Here is a 14,414-nt window from a genome sequence, read left to right on the forward strand (position 1 = left end):
AAGGAGGAGGAGGAGGAAAGAAACTACAAATTATTAAGAAATACAAATTATTGAGCCAGGAGGATTGCTGTGAGTTCAAGGCTAGCCAGAGGAACAAGCAAAACTGTCAAAATAATATTCTTGCTGCTGCTGCTGGTGGTGAACATAAAAAGGAACTCAATTTCAAGTAGAAGGTACATCAGGCTGGGTTGGGCCTGTGGCTCACATGCAGAGTGCTTGCCTAGCAAGTCTGCCCCAGCACCGCTCTGAAGAAAAACAAACAAAAATATCCTCTCGTTTTAGAGAGTGTCAATTCTAAGAGATAGCTCAGGCATAGTATCTCTTTTTATGTCAGGCTATTTCAGTGTACTGTGAATTGTTTTGTTTTATATCATTTAGAGAGAGAGAGAGAGAGAATGCCGTGTAACTATTTCTCTGGGAGAAGTTGACCGGTTCAGAAGCGGGGTACAGATCGGGAGGAGGGGTGGCAAGGGACAGTCAATTCACCCAACCCTACACATGCCAGCCATACCGAACGGAAAAGCCACACTACATTCCTGAGCGAGTGAAAAGAGCTCAGCCAGCAAGCTCTGGAGTCTTCTGCCACCACCCCTGGAAGCCGCTTTCTCCCTCTGTTTTGTCCCCTTAGGAAAGGGTCTGAGCCACCCAGCGCGGCAGTCCGTGCCCTTCGCACCCAGTCACCTGCCCGGCGCCCTCGGGTCCCCCTGAGCTCCCAGCAGCAGCAAGGGGGTGACCCACACCCACCCGCGCTAACATCCGCCGTTTTGACGAGGTCCAGAACTTTCTGGGAACAGGTCCACTGACCCACCAGCTCAGGCTTGGTCTTCCGTGAACTGGCCTGCGAGCCGCATTTATTCATTGCTTTCTTCCGGGCAGGGCTGCGGGAACCTCTGCCCAGACCCTGGGAGAGTGGCCACGAGCCCGCCGCGGGCTCAGCAAAGACCCGGAGGGCCCGAAGAGTTGCTCGGGGTTCGAGGAAAATGAAATGACCCAACACTAGAGTCCTGGTTGCTCGCCTGCGGGCCGGATCTCTCGGCGCGGCCGGAGATCGACCTGCCGGGCCCCGGACGCTGTCGGCGATTTCGGGCCCGGGGCAAGCTCGCAGAGCCAGTCCCGGGGTCCGCTCGCCGAGCCCTAGTCTTGGGGTGCGGACGGCCCGCCGCGGGGGGCGCAGCGGCCGAGAGAACCGGGCCGCTGGAGACGAAAGCGCGGGAGTGGCCGCGCTCCCGGCCCCGCGTCTTTCTCCCGGGGCCAAGCCACCCTGTCATCGCCGGGACATCGCGGGATTCCACGCAGCCGGCCGAGGGTTCAAGCCTTCGGCCGGCCTTCCCTGCGTCCCACAGCGCGGTGGACTGGGGCGGCAATTGGGCTCTTCGTCTGAGCGAGGTCTGGGGTAGAGCGAACGAGCGAGCGAGCCAGCAAGAGAGCAGCCAGGCTCATCCGGCTCCCGCCGCGCCCCAAGAGGCTCGTCCACCGCAGGTGTGTCGCCTGTCCTCTCTGCCCCTCCCTGCCGGGCTTCCTGCGTGGAGTTCTAACGCAACCTGTCTTTGATAGTCTTTCTTCTTGCTTCATTTAGCATTACTGTCTCTTGTTTTAATGTTTTATTTCTTTCCAGGTAGCTGTTCTGGGTTTTGTTTTGTTTTGTTTTTTCTTTCAGTCTGTTTCCGGGTGTCTCCCCCAAATCTCTGTCTCATCTCTTTCATCCCCTTGCTCCCTCGCCAGGGCTCTTTGATTTTTCTCTCCTCCCCACTTCAGGGTCAGGACTCTTTCGGAGACCTAGGTACCACATACTGCAGCATCCTCTGGGAGTATGAGGGAAGAGACGGTCAGCGATGGACCACCTCTCACGGCCACAGACACTCAAGCTCGGTGCTCCCACACTTCACTCTTCCACGCAGAGCACCTGTGGCCGGTCCAGGGCACGCACTGTTCCTTTACGTGGACTTTAATGAACTTGGAAGACTGAACCACATCTGGGGTTGGGGGTGAGAGAGTCAGGAGAGGGGGCACACAGAGGGGCCTGAAGGCTAGTCCTGCCTGCTCTGGCCTATCTCTGAACAGAGACTGGGGGTCCTCAGTGTGGAGGTAGGGGTGTCATTAGGTCCACAAGCCCTTGCCTTAGTTACATGGGAGCTCTACAGCCAACTCAAAGCCAACTTTCCGTGTGACACATACACATCTCCGATCAGAATGTGCCCCAAACTGCACACACAGAACCTGGCTGTACACTCACTCACGATGCATACACCCATCAGTACACACAGGCTGTGCACTGAGAATATAAGTGAGCTGGGGACAGATAAACCTATTTGCTCACACCCAGGAAGGGGGCACGTTTCCAATTCAGCGGTACCTTCCTTCGTGGTCAGGGCGACACTGAGAGCAGAACTTGGTAGGGAAAGGGACAGAGCACCTACATCTACCCACTCAGATTCATTTCCTCTGACAAAACTGGGACTGAGGTTGGAGTAGAAGAGTCCCCAAGTCTCAGAAGTGAATATTATACCTAAAAAATTCTGCACCAAGAAAGACAGTCAACCCAACAGCCATTCCATTTGCCTGCCAAGAGGAACTCTATCCTGCCTGCATCAAACAGGGACGGAGCTAGTGTCTCACCAGAGTTCCCACATGGAGATCTTTTTATGTGAATACAAGAGATGCATACAGTTCTAGAAATAATGTGTACAGATGTATCGATCCTGACACATAGACAGAGAGATAAAGAACAGGACACCCCTCTCCTGCTTCTGAGTAGCCATAACAAGCTGACATGCTAGCTTTGCCTCCAGCCTGGAGGAGACTGGTGCCTTGGAAGATGCATGGTTATGACAGTTTATCAATGGTTCTTGTAGAGATAATACAAGCCACCAACTGAAGGCATTTGGGAGGATTAGGGAGAGACTTTGGGGGTGAAGGGCTGTACCTCTAGGGCTCAGGTTCCAAATGAGAGAGAGAGTGGTAGCTAGACATGCCTGGCTAATGTATACAGACTAAAAAATGTATACAAACTGGTCCCAGGTACACAGGTACACAAAGATCCTGCAGAAGGCCAGTAGTGTGATGTCCAATCTCAGTGCTCAGAGGAGCAGTGGGGGAGAAGATGAGGGCACAGGACATTTCCTTGCATACACAGCTCCAGGGGGTTGTGGTTTAATCATCACATGGGAGAGCTACAGAGATAGGAAAGCATACACAGAGATAGATATCGCATATAAGGTAGCTGTCCCTCCTGTGTGGCGCCTGTGTGGGAAAGGCATCCTTGGGTAAGTCACTTGAATAGTGACTCCAGATTAGTAAAGTACAGAACATGCTTGGTGACATTTCGAATCTGCTCTCCAGTACCCTGACTGAACAGAAGGAAGGACAACGCAGAAGAAAGGACCCCATCCCAACTCTGTCCTGTGGGGTGGAACCCGAAGGAGCTGGCTGACAGTCTCCGCAGCTGCTGTGTCCTCCACTGGAAGTGTCCTCTGCCTCGAAGCATCCCCCTCTTCCACTGGAAGTTTGTCTTTCTGACTCTGTTCTCCCATCTTCCCGCTTCTGCCTCCTCAGCTCTCTCACTAAACATAGCCACAAAGAAACTGGCTGGATACAGGAATGAAGGCCAATAAAGATGCTCAAGGTAGCTGTGGAGTCTTGAATAACAAACCCTGTATGAAACGTAGGGGATTTTTTGTTGTTATTTGTTTTGGTTTTTTTTTTTTTTTTCTGCATAGACATTGAAATAAAACCCTGAGGTTGTTTCCTTTCACTGTGTATTTATTTATATGGCTCCTGCTTCTTTGAATATTCATATGTATTTCTCTCAGGGACATTTCAGACCCTGCCCTAATTTCAGTGACCCCCCTCCAGTGTTGCCTTTCTAGAGTGTGACTTCATTGGCAAGAGCTTTGTAGATGCCAGATGGACGGATGGACAAGGAGAGGGAGAGGGAGGGAGGATTTGGCAGAGATCTCTCTAGGGATGTCAAGAGAAAAGAGTTTTGGGGGGCCCAGAGAGGGCTTAGTGGGTAAAGTGCTTGCTGCTCAAGCCTGATGACCTGAGTCCAGTCCCTGGGATCACTGGATGGAAGAACATGGTCTGGTCCCCAAAGCTGTCCTCTGACCACATGCAGGCAAGTGACAACCCCCACTATAGAAAAATAAACATAACAGGAAAGAAATTGTAAAGTGCTTTGGGATTGAAGAGAAACACCCTCTTGGGAGTTAGAGGCTCCTTCTGAGCATGATGGAAGTGGAAAGGTGCCACCTGGGATGTGCTACAACCATCCAGGGACAGCAGCATCCTGCCCATGAGGCAGAGGAAGAGGAAGACAAGTCTGGTCCAGCCCAGTGAGTCCTAGAAATAACACAGAGAGATCAATAAAACCTGGAGCTGTCTAGTACCTCACTCCAGGAGGTGTGAAGTCCGGCTAGAATGTGAAGAGGGGGTTACTGGGTATCTCCTTGTAGACTGAGGAACTGTGAACTGATAAGAGAGAGCCCAGGCTGAAGCTCCAACTGGAGCAGAGAGAGGCTTCTCCCCAGTGCTAATAAGAAAGGCCTAAGGTCAGCCTTGGAGACTGTGAATGTATGACACTGTGAATGAAGCCACCAGAAGCTGCTGTTGGGGCATCATGGACACTTACTAGGAGTAGAAGGACCTGCAGTGGGTGTGGAGGTGTACCCCTCAGCTCAGCCCAGATCCACAGATCTTAGTCTTCTCCCCTTAGGAATTAGAGGTTTCTTCTGAGTGTGGTGGAAGTGGGAAGGTGCCACTCTGGGCTCTCTGGCTCGGTTTCTCACCCCCTGGGAACCTCTTTGCTTCTGTCTTTGCTCTCCCTAGTACCTCACCTCTTTGTTCATTCAGTCCCCACGCTGATTCTCCCCCTACTCTTCAGAATAAAGTGAGTAAAACCTTGCTGGCTTTCATCATTTTCTGTGCCCCCTCCCTCCCCCATCTTCCCCACCTCACCCCCCCAAGGCTACAGCCCCTCTTATAAATGTCAGACAATTGCTGGTGTGCAGCTACAAGAGGAACCAGAGCTTATACCAGGGAAGGAGAAAGGAAAGAGAATAAATAATAATTTGCCTCCATTCAGTGTATATAGGTTGCCTGATTTGCATATATGCTAATGATGCTACAATTACCCTGCTGTTCTGGCCTAAGCTCAAGTTCTATAAATACATATGATAGCAGAGATAGGCCTGGCAACTCCACCCCCAAAATGATCAGGCATCCATATGTATTCCTGTGCCTGGGCTCTATCTAGCCTAGTCGTCCTCTTTGTTATCACAGGCTCGGGCTCTCTTCTGGCTCTCAGCAGTCCCTTCTGATGCTCTAAGGCAAGTCCAAGCAAGAAGGAATGAGAAAATATCCTGGGTTCCTCCTTAGTATCAATGCTGATGTCGATATGATGGCTACTTTTCAGAAAAGCAAAGATTTCCCCACACTCCTAGTTACTCTCTCCCATCTGAAAACCTCCACCTCCCATAGATACACCTTTTGAGGGACAGGTTACGAGTCAGAAAGAGGAAGGCAATATTTCCTGGGCCTAATAAGATTTTCCAGAAAGTGCCATCCGGGAAGAGGAAGTGGAATGGCCTGTCCCTATGTCTGTCCCCCACAGCATGAGCCCCACTTCAGCAGGAACGAGGGCCAGGATGCACAGGGGGCCCGATTTCTGGGTGATGGGAGAAAAGGGGCGGAGGCTTGGAGCAACATAAAAGGCGGGATCCACAGCTGTCTGCTTTTAATTATAATTATCCCCTTTTGCTTCCTTTCTGGCTAATGAGGGGGGGATTTAAATTTCCCCCTTTTCTCTTCTTCTTTCCCTGGAATTGAGGGTAGGGTGGGTTCAGGGCCCTCCTCCCCTTCTTTCCCTGTCCCCTGGTTACTGGGGGAAAGGCAAGCTCCGGAGGGTGGCAACGGTATGAAGGGATTGTGGGAACAAAAGGACAGGTTTGGATTGCTGGACACGTCCTCCTGGAGTTGGAGAGACCCCCCCATTCCATTGGCACCCCCTCCTATCAACCCCCCAGCTCCCTAGACAAGGAACTCAATGTCTCCCAGCCGGTGAGAAAGGAGCTAACGGGAGCCTGGGCTAGAGGAAAGGGGAGGGGAGAGGTGGGGGTGCAAAATTAGTCTCAAAGGATCTTTATTTCTGAGCTAGTGAAGCAGATGTAATCAAGGGAGAGGGAAGTAATCATAATGGGGGTGGGGGAGGGGCCGCTGGACTAGAATGGGGAGACTGGGTCCAGACAGGGCTGGGAGTTGGGGGGTAGGGGGCTCAGAAGGGGGGCAGCTTTCTACTATGGGATGGGGAAGGGCTACTGTCGGAAGACTCTGACACTTCAGTCCTCAGACTTGGGGCTTAGGGATGCCTGGGCCAGAAGGTGCCTGGGAAGGCACCGGAGAAGAAAGCCTCTCATACACTCCCCATTTGAGGAAAGTAGTGAGAAGGGGGACTGAAAGCAGTGGGGGAGGGGGAGAGAGGGGAGCCAGCCAGCAGAGACTCAAGTGGCCTCCAGATCTGTGGGACAAAAGTCGGAGGGAGATTTGTGTATGAGAGAGAAGGAAAGGGGCCGTGGGGAGGGGGGGCTTTGACAATGAACTTGAGACAAACTTCATTAGCATGCAGGCCTGCTGTCTGTCACTTTGAGCTCAGACAGAGTTCCCATGCAGGCCAGGAAGAGTGGGAGGGAGAGAAGGGGAGGGGCTGTGAGTGGGGGTGAAAGACAAGAGCCCCCCACCACCATTGTACCGCTGGGGCCTCACCTTCCACCAAATATTAAACCCTAGCCCTGGAAACCAACCTCCAAATCGTTCTCTAAGAACAAGATAATTTATCTCCCACTTTGAGCCTGTGGTTCCACCCCTCCTGTCTAGACATCCAAGAGCTGGTGGCCCCAGTCCCCAGTCCAGGTCTCAGCCTTTATCTCCCGGTGGCCCGCTTATTCCTTCACAACCAAGATCTAAATTTGTGATTAATCCAGTTGGTTGGGCTAGGTGCCTGGGGAGCCTTGGGGAAGGAGGGACTGAGCACCCCAACCTCAAGTGGCAAAGGGTGTCTTCTACAAGTCCCCATCAGCTCCACTCTCCACGCGCCCCACACACATTCAATCACAGCCTCAAGTTCAAAAGTGAATTAAAACTCAAAGAAGCCTGGGGACAGGGACAAGGGTACTTCTGTCATTCATTCTCTTCCCCTGCTTCCTTGGGGACAAGGGTGGCCTGGAGGAACAATAGTGTCCCCTGGCCCCTTCTTCCTGCATTGGGTTAGAAAAGGCAGCAGAAAGCAGTGGGGATGACAAAGACACACACACACACACACACACACACACACACACACCAGGCTTGAGAAGGGAGGAGGAGGAGGCGTCTCTGGCTGGATGCACAGACTGTTATTTTGGTGGTGGGCATGGTCCCAGATAGGGGCAGCGTCCCCCTTTTTCCTGGCTTTCCAGGGAGAGCAGCAAGAGAAAGAAAGAAGCAAACGAAATTCCTGAATGGATAAGAGATGCTACGTCAGCGGTACTGGAGCCGCATCCTCCACTCCACGAGAAGAGAAGAGCTAGGAGAGACCAGCGGGCGGGCGGTAGCTGTGGCGAGTGGCCTCTCCGTGCGGCACAGAGGCAAGGTAAGTAGACACTGGGGTCCAGGGAAGGACCGAGCCCTGGCAGGCATCTGGGCTGGGCTTGAAGGGTGATACCCTAGGAAAACGAGTCAAGACATCCAAACCTAGCCTTCCTCCTGGCTAATGGAGGCTAGTATCACAGAAAGAAAAGCTGGTAAAGACTGGGGGGCGGGGGGGTCCATAAAAAGGAAGCAGGCGACAAGGAGACGTGAGTGCGTGGAATTGGCCTCTTGCTCACCGGGTTTCACTCCTCCCTCCCGGGCACCCAGGGCATCCATCGGGAGCTGGAAGCAAGGGCTCTGCCCGAGGCCAGAGGCCCCTGATCCCTCTCCCTTACCCAGCCCCTGTCAGCCCAGAGCTCAGTAAATTAGTCAATGAGATTGGGGGTGGGAGGGTGGGGAGGGTCACAGTGCTACTGATCCTATTAATCCGCCCCTCCCTTCGCTCCCCCAGACATGGCCAACATCTTAATGCAGCGGAGGGAGGCTGGAAGGAGAGCCGACACCAGGGAAGAGGGAAATGGCTCTGACTCGGGACTCTTGGGCCTCTCCCCTGGTCTGCCTTATTCCTCTCTGTCCCAGAGACTGGGTTTTAGGAGAAGAACAAGTCTGGGGGGACTTTGGGGTGAGGGGAAACATCCCATGTTTCTAGGAAAGTGGAACCGAGAATTGGGAGTGGGTGGGAACCATTTTACAGAATTTATATTAATTTCATTCTCCTTCACCGTGTTCCCACGAGCGGAAAGGGAGCGAGGGGCAGACTTGGGCTGGGGGAGCCTCTGATTCAGCTTCCTTCACATTTACCCTAACATGGTTGTTCTGTCTTGGAGTGGATTTTGTTTTTTGTTTTAATTTTTTAAAGAGTACCAGGATGCAAGGAAGAGGCCATCGCTCTTCTGCCCTGAGTCCCCACCTACACTGTAATTTGGCACACAGTCTGTAATTATGTGGAACAGGAGAGATTGGAACAGAAGAGACCAGTCCTGGTGCCCCAGAGGTTAGGTTCCTAGGAGGGGCTGAGGCTGTCAGCAGCCATACATTTGCACACACATGTCCCATGTACACTGGGTTGGCTTCTTACAGTTGCCTGGGCACTGTGAGCCTGGGGTGTCTGGGCAGCAATAGGGACCCCTGAGCTCTCTTTGAATCAGGTCAAAGAAGTGGGAGGCTCTCCCCTGCTGTAGCACCTGTCTTCTCTCAGGTCAGTTGATGGGAGAGGAGGGTCCTCTTTGATAATTGTTTCCGACTGGGGCCCCACACACAACCAATGAAGGGGTGGTGTAGTGGGGCTGGGGCTGGGGCTGGGGCTGGGGCTGCAGAGGAGCTGGGTCATTTGAGCATTGAGTGTGGGAAGTGGGGAAGAGGTTTGCAGAACACTCCTAGAAAGCCAGCTTGGGTGGAAGGCCCATTCCTACTCCTCAGCTCCCCCTCCCCCCAAATTCTTCTGCATTTAATTTCTCCCTGACTTAAATAATAAAATAATCAACGTGGAATTTCATTAGAGTGTTTTTTAGGAGTTACCTATGTTGTTCCCCAAACCCTAAATTTAATCTGAATATAAAAAATTAGAAAAACACTGTGAAATGTGTGTGGAACCCTCACGGAACATTAAATAATAGGCAGTGCTTTGTATTCATGCCTTTTGTGTACATGAAGAGAAGAGCACTGATACCCATGGCATGTCTTTTTGGATCCTAAAAGATACAAGGATTTAAAGACAGAAACGGGGCAGGGGAAGGAAGGGAGGAAATGTGATCGCAGAGATCATAGTATCCATCATTATTGATTTTTAAGATGAGGTATTGAACTTTTTTGATCCTCTTGCCTCAGTTTATGGAATGCTGGCATTACAGGTGTGTCCCACCAGGCCTAGCTATGATTGAGAATATCTTTGATGCACACAGCACTTAACAGTTTATAGGGCAGACAGAAAGATAGCCCTGGCCCAGGTTCTCCGTTCCACCTATGCATGCACTGTGATAGCCCAAGAAATCTGAGAGGAAAGGGTAGTTGGCTTTAGCTTGCTGTGAGAGAGTCCTCCAGGTGGGTTTAACTCAGGTACTGGGCCTGGAGGATTCGGTGGAGGTGTGGAGGCATGGTGATGAGATCAAGGTAGTGAGACCAGAGTCACTGTCCAGAACTAATTGAGAGACCTGGCAGGGTATCTGACCAGTCTTTTGTTGAGCTAGCTGGGCAGGCTTGAGCTCCGAGGATCAAACTGGGGAGCAATGGGAGAATTCTGGAGAGAGACTGCTGATGGAGGGAAGAGAACCGAGCCCTAACCTCTGTATCCTTCCCTCCACAGAAGCAGCCATCCATCCAGAAGCAGCCTCCGTGTTCCATTTGTCCGGATGTCATCGTAGGTGGCCGGCATCTCTGGCTTTGGGGTATTTATTTCCTTCCTTGCTTTGATGGTGGTGTGGGTGGGGGAGGAGAAAAGGGAAGCTTTCCCTGTTCCACCCCAGCTCTCCACCCCACTCGCTGTCTCTTCTAGGCTCCAGCCTTTGATTTTGGTCCATTTTGTAGTAAGAACTGCATTGTCAAAGCTAAGAAGCAATGCAAACAACATAGCCTGGGGACAAAAGGCCACCCTGTGTCTGATTCGGTGCAGAGAGGAAAGCGCCCTCCCTCTTCTTCCACAGCTTCCTGGGGACGAGATAGGGGTCTTTGACTCTGGGGAAGTGGTTGAGAAAGGTTTGAGAAAGGGACAGAGATAGCTAAGGGGGTTTCAGGTGATCCAGGAGAGCAGTATAGATTGGGATGGATGGGGTGGGGGGAGCTGGGTCCTTAAGTCGCTGAGTGGGTACGTGAGCACCTTTAAGCATTGGGAGATAATGCTGCTTGCCTTGTCCATGAATTTACCACTGAATGTGTCTGAGTTTATGGGTGTGAGAGTGCATGCCTGTGATTGAGTATGGGTGTGCTTTACACACACGCTTTTGACCAGAGAAGAGCTTATGGGAAACATGGATGACTAAGCTGGTGCCTGGCTATCTTGGTCACCATGTCTCATTTTCCTACAATGTAGGACTGGGGCAATAGGCATGTGAGTCCATGGGGAGCAGACCAGGAGGAGCTGGGGAGACTGAAAATGCTCCCACTTCCAGGAAGGGCGTGTCTCAGGGGCCACCTCCTCTAAATGGAGTCTCCAGGCATCCTAACCTCATCTGTGCATCGCTAACTGCTGTTACTTTTATTTGTCCCAATGCTATACACATTGCAGGCATTCAGTGACAGAATACTGTTTAATAGTAGCCACAGTAATTAGTAGCACAGTAATTCTGTTGCAGAGATAAGCACACCCCCAGATAAAGCTCTTTAAGGCAAATCCACCTTGCAAACAAGGGGAAACTATGTTTTTATTTTACTCTCTAAGCATTGGTCCCTTATGCACTGCTTTACTATTTCAGGAAAGTGCTTGACTGCCAAAGTTTACATAGCGTCTCAAAAGGTCCCATCCAGACAGCATAACTGAACCTGTGCTTCTGTCTCTGTAGGCCCTTCAGACTCAGAGACAAAAGGTGGGCAGCTGTATTGAGAGGGGACTTTGGCTTTGGTTGTAGCTGTGCCTCGAGGCTTAGGTGCTTGCCTAGTATGTATTGAGCCCTGGGTTTGATCCCAGGAACCCCCAAAGGATGAAGGCTCCTGAAACACCCACAGACCCCTATTAGCACAAACAAAGAGTTGAAATGTCCTCCCAAGAAGTGGTCACAGTGAGAGCCACAGGCCACCAGAGAGTAGACTGCTTTGTGCTGGAGGAGACAGAAAGGGCTCTGCTCTTTAGGAGACTGAGGCTGGTGAGCCAATCCAGCCCTCTGGACTCTTGTGCCCAGCGTGAGTCCTGCAGACTTGCTGCATCTATTGCTGTTCTCTGTTGTCTCCTCTGACACAAACACATTTCTCAAAGATTCTGCATGAACCTTCCCTACTTTTTTGGTTTGTGGAGGAAGAATACATCAGGAAGAAAAAAAAAAAAACTTGTCCTTGAGGGCTACTTTTGAAGGGGTTTCTTATTTAAAACTGGAAGAACATAATTTATACTCACACTGATTCCAGTTAAAAGGAGCAGAAGGTCCTCTGCTTCTCTCTGTGCATAGCGAGGTCCCATTTACACTGGGCGAAGGTGTCATTCACCTGCACCCCTAAAGGATCAATGGGGATGCCAGCTTGTCCTGTGAACCCAGACAAAATTTGCTTCCCCGGCGGCGGCGACTGGACAGAGGAGGGCATTCTAACATGCAGGGGGCTGTTCTTCTGTGGGTTATCTTCTTGATTTGGATGCTGTTAAACTGAAGTGCCCCTAAAAAGCTCAAAGTCAATATAAGAGGTGGCAGGACTTTATTCTGTATCTGCTGTGTGGGGAACAATTTTTAGCACCCAGCAAAGTGTGTTCATTTCTTCCTTTAGGTTAATTTTTGAGAAAGTCCAGTTGAGTCTGAATTTGGTCATTAGGAATATGGGGTGGGAGTGTACATCGGACAAGGAAATCTTTGTGTACTCTCCCCTTCCCAACAAAAATACAGCAGTGCCTGAGAGGAAAAGTTTGACTGGTCCAGCTGCCTCCTACCTCAAGGCTTGCAGGACTCCAGGGCAGGGGGTTCCTGGAGAGGGCAGGGAGTGGTAAAACTTGGTGAGACGGAAGGGAAACATCTTACTTCAGCTAGGGCTCTCTTTTCCAAGGCTGGCTCTGACCTCCAAACTTTTTGATGTTGGGAAGGGAGGGAGAGGGGACAAAGGTACTTCAGGGGTTTGAAAGCAGTTTTGTGGGAAGAGCAAACCAATGCTCTTAGGAAGCTAGGTCAGCACGTGGAGAGGAGTTTAGTGCGCATGGTCACATGTGTGTCAGGCATCCTTGAAAGGGCATGAGGTGGCATGAAGGGCATGAAGGAGCATGCAGAGAATGGGTCACAGGCTTGTGGGCATGGTGGAGAAATGTAGTCAAGGGCTTAACCCGGGTTGATCTAGGAATTGTATTTAGCGCCATGCCCAGAGGGAAGGTTGCCTAGAGAACATCTGGGGGGAAGAAACCCCTCTTTCTGCGGGTGTACTGGAGCTCCCAGAGCTCCCAAGCCCTCTGGGCACACGGTTCTGAGCTGTAGGGGGGTGAAGGAGACAGTTTAGGGTGTGCCCTTTTCTCTACCCCACCATTGAACATGGCTTAGTTCTGGCAAATCATCCAAGCTGCCAAAGCTTCTAGAACACCTCTCCCCCAGCTGGTTTTGGTGGTGCATACAGGATCATAATCTCAGCATTTGGGAGGCTGGAGGCAAGAAGATCAAATTTTCAAAGCTGGTCTGTGCTAAAGTAAGTTCAAGGCTAGCCTGAGCAGCTTAGCGAGACCCCATCACAGAATAAAAAGTAAAAGAGGTAGGGCTTAGGGGCAGTAAAAGAGGTCTGGGGTAGTGGGGCTTGCCTGGCCTATAAGAGGCCCTGGGCTTAACCCTCAGTACTTAAATTAATTAACGAGCCTCTCTCAGAAAAGAGCATTAAAACAACATAGAGGTTTGAAAAGAAAGAAAAGAAAAATAAGAAAAGAAAAGAGAGATTAAAAACAAACAAACAAACAAATAAATAAATTCTGGCTAAACCTGGTCTTGAGAATGCCCCAAGACATGGAGAGATACGACTATTTGCTTGCTATCATCCTTCTTGTAGGGAAACATCTTGTGGGTTTTATCTCATCTCAAGCTGGCCCCACCCACAGCCATGCAGCCAGCATTAATAGCAATGAACATTCAGACATACTCTGTTTTGGGTGAGAAGTACTAAATTAAACCTACTAGCCACCACCTTCCATCTAAGCAAGATAAGCAGTCCACAGGTCTGGCTTTGTCTTGGGCTATTCACAGGACTAGCAGATAGACAGACCCAATGGTTAAAGTGATAGTCCCCTAAATGGACTGCTGGTGACTCCGTGTTTAGGGGTCCCTGGTTACAGGAACTGGCTGGTTTAATCTGACCAGCAGGATTTAGGTATCTCAGCCAGTTTTATAGAAGGGACCCAGCAGAGGGTAAGTAGGAGGATGAAGGGACCCTCACTGGCACACAGAGCAGCTCCTGGAGCCCATGGTTGCTCTGAGAATTTCGATGTACCTAGAACCCAGATGCTGCCCAACAGCAACTGGCTACTTACTCCCCGGTGCTTTTCTGCTTCTGCTTCTTCAGTGGAGAAAAGGACCTTTCTGGCTGGACTGGATTGAGAGCCAGGTGGAGGAAGTTGAGGAAGGGGACAGAGCTTTGCCTGAAAGGCATCTTCCTTGGGGAACCGAACCCAGAGCTGGCACTGCATGCCTGGGAGCCTGGAGGAACATGGGTAGAAGGAGAGACCTATGAAAGGTCTCCAGGACTTGGTCAAATTCTGAGTCTCAAAAGCAGCTAGGATTCTGTGGTTATCTTGATGCTACAGATAGGGTCAAGGAACATTCCCCTGAAATGCAGAAAAGAGGGCCCCCTTTGCTCGCCCATTGTCTCATAGCAGGAGACTCAAACTGCACAATCTTCCCTACCGTGTTTTGAGTTGAAAACCTTGAACAAAAGAGACCCTTGCCTCTCCTAAATATTAGGATCACAGTTTGGGAGGAATTAGAACTCAAAAAGACTCTAACGGTGGGGTGGGAGGGGTCAGAGATAGAGTCTCCAGTCGCATTCCGCATCCCTGCCTCAACCTCCCGGTGCTGAGATTACAGATCTCTTCTCTTTGAGGGAATTTTGCCCTATTTCTTTTCTTTTTTTTTTTTTTTTTTTTGCGCGCTGGTCTTGGTGCAATGTACGGTAGAGCCCGAATGGAAAATGTAAGATCG

The sequence above is a fragment of the Mus caroli genome, chromosome 3, assembly GCF_900094665.2.
Source record: "Mus caroli chromosome 3, CAROLI_EIJ_v1.1, whole genome shotgun sequence".
NCBI lineage: Eukaryota > Metazoa > Chordata > Mammalia > Rodentia > Muridae > Mus > Mus caroli.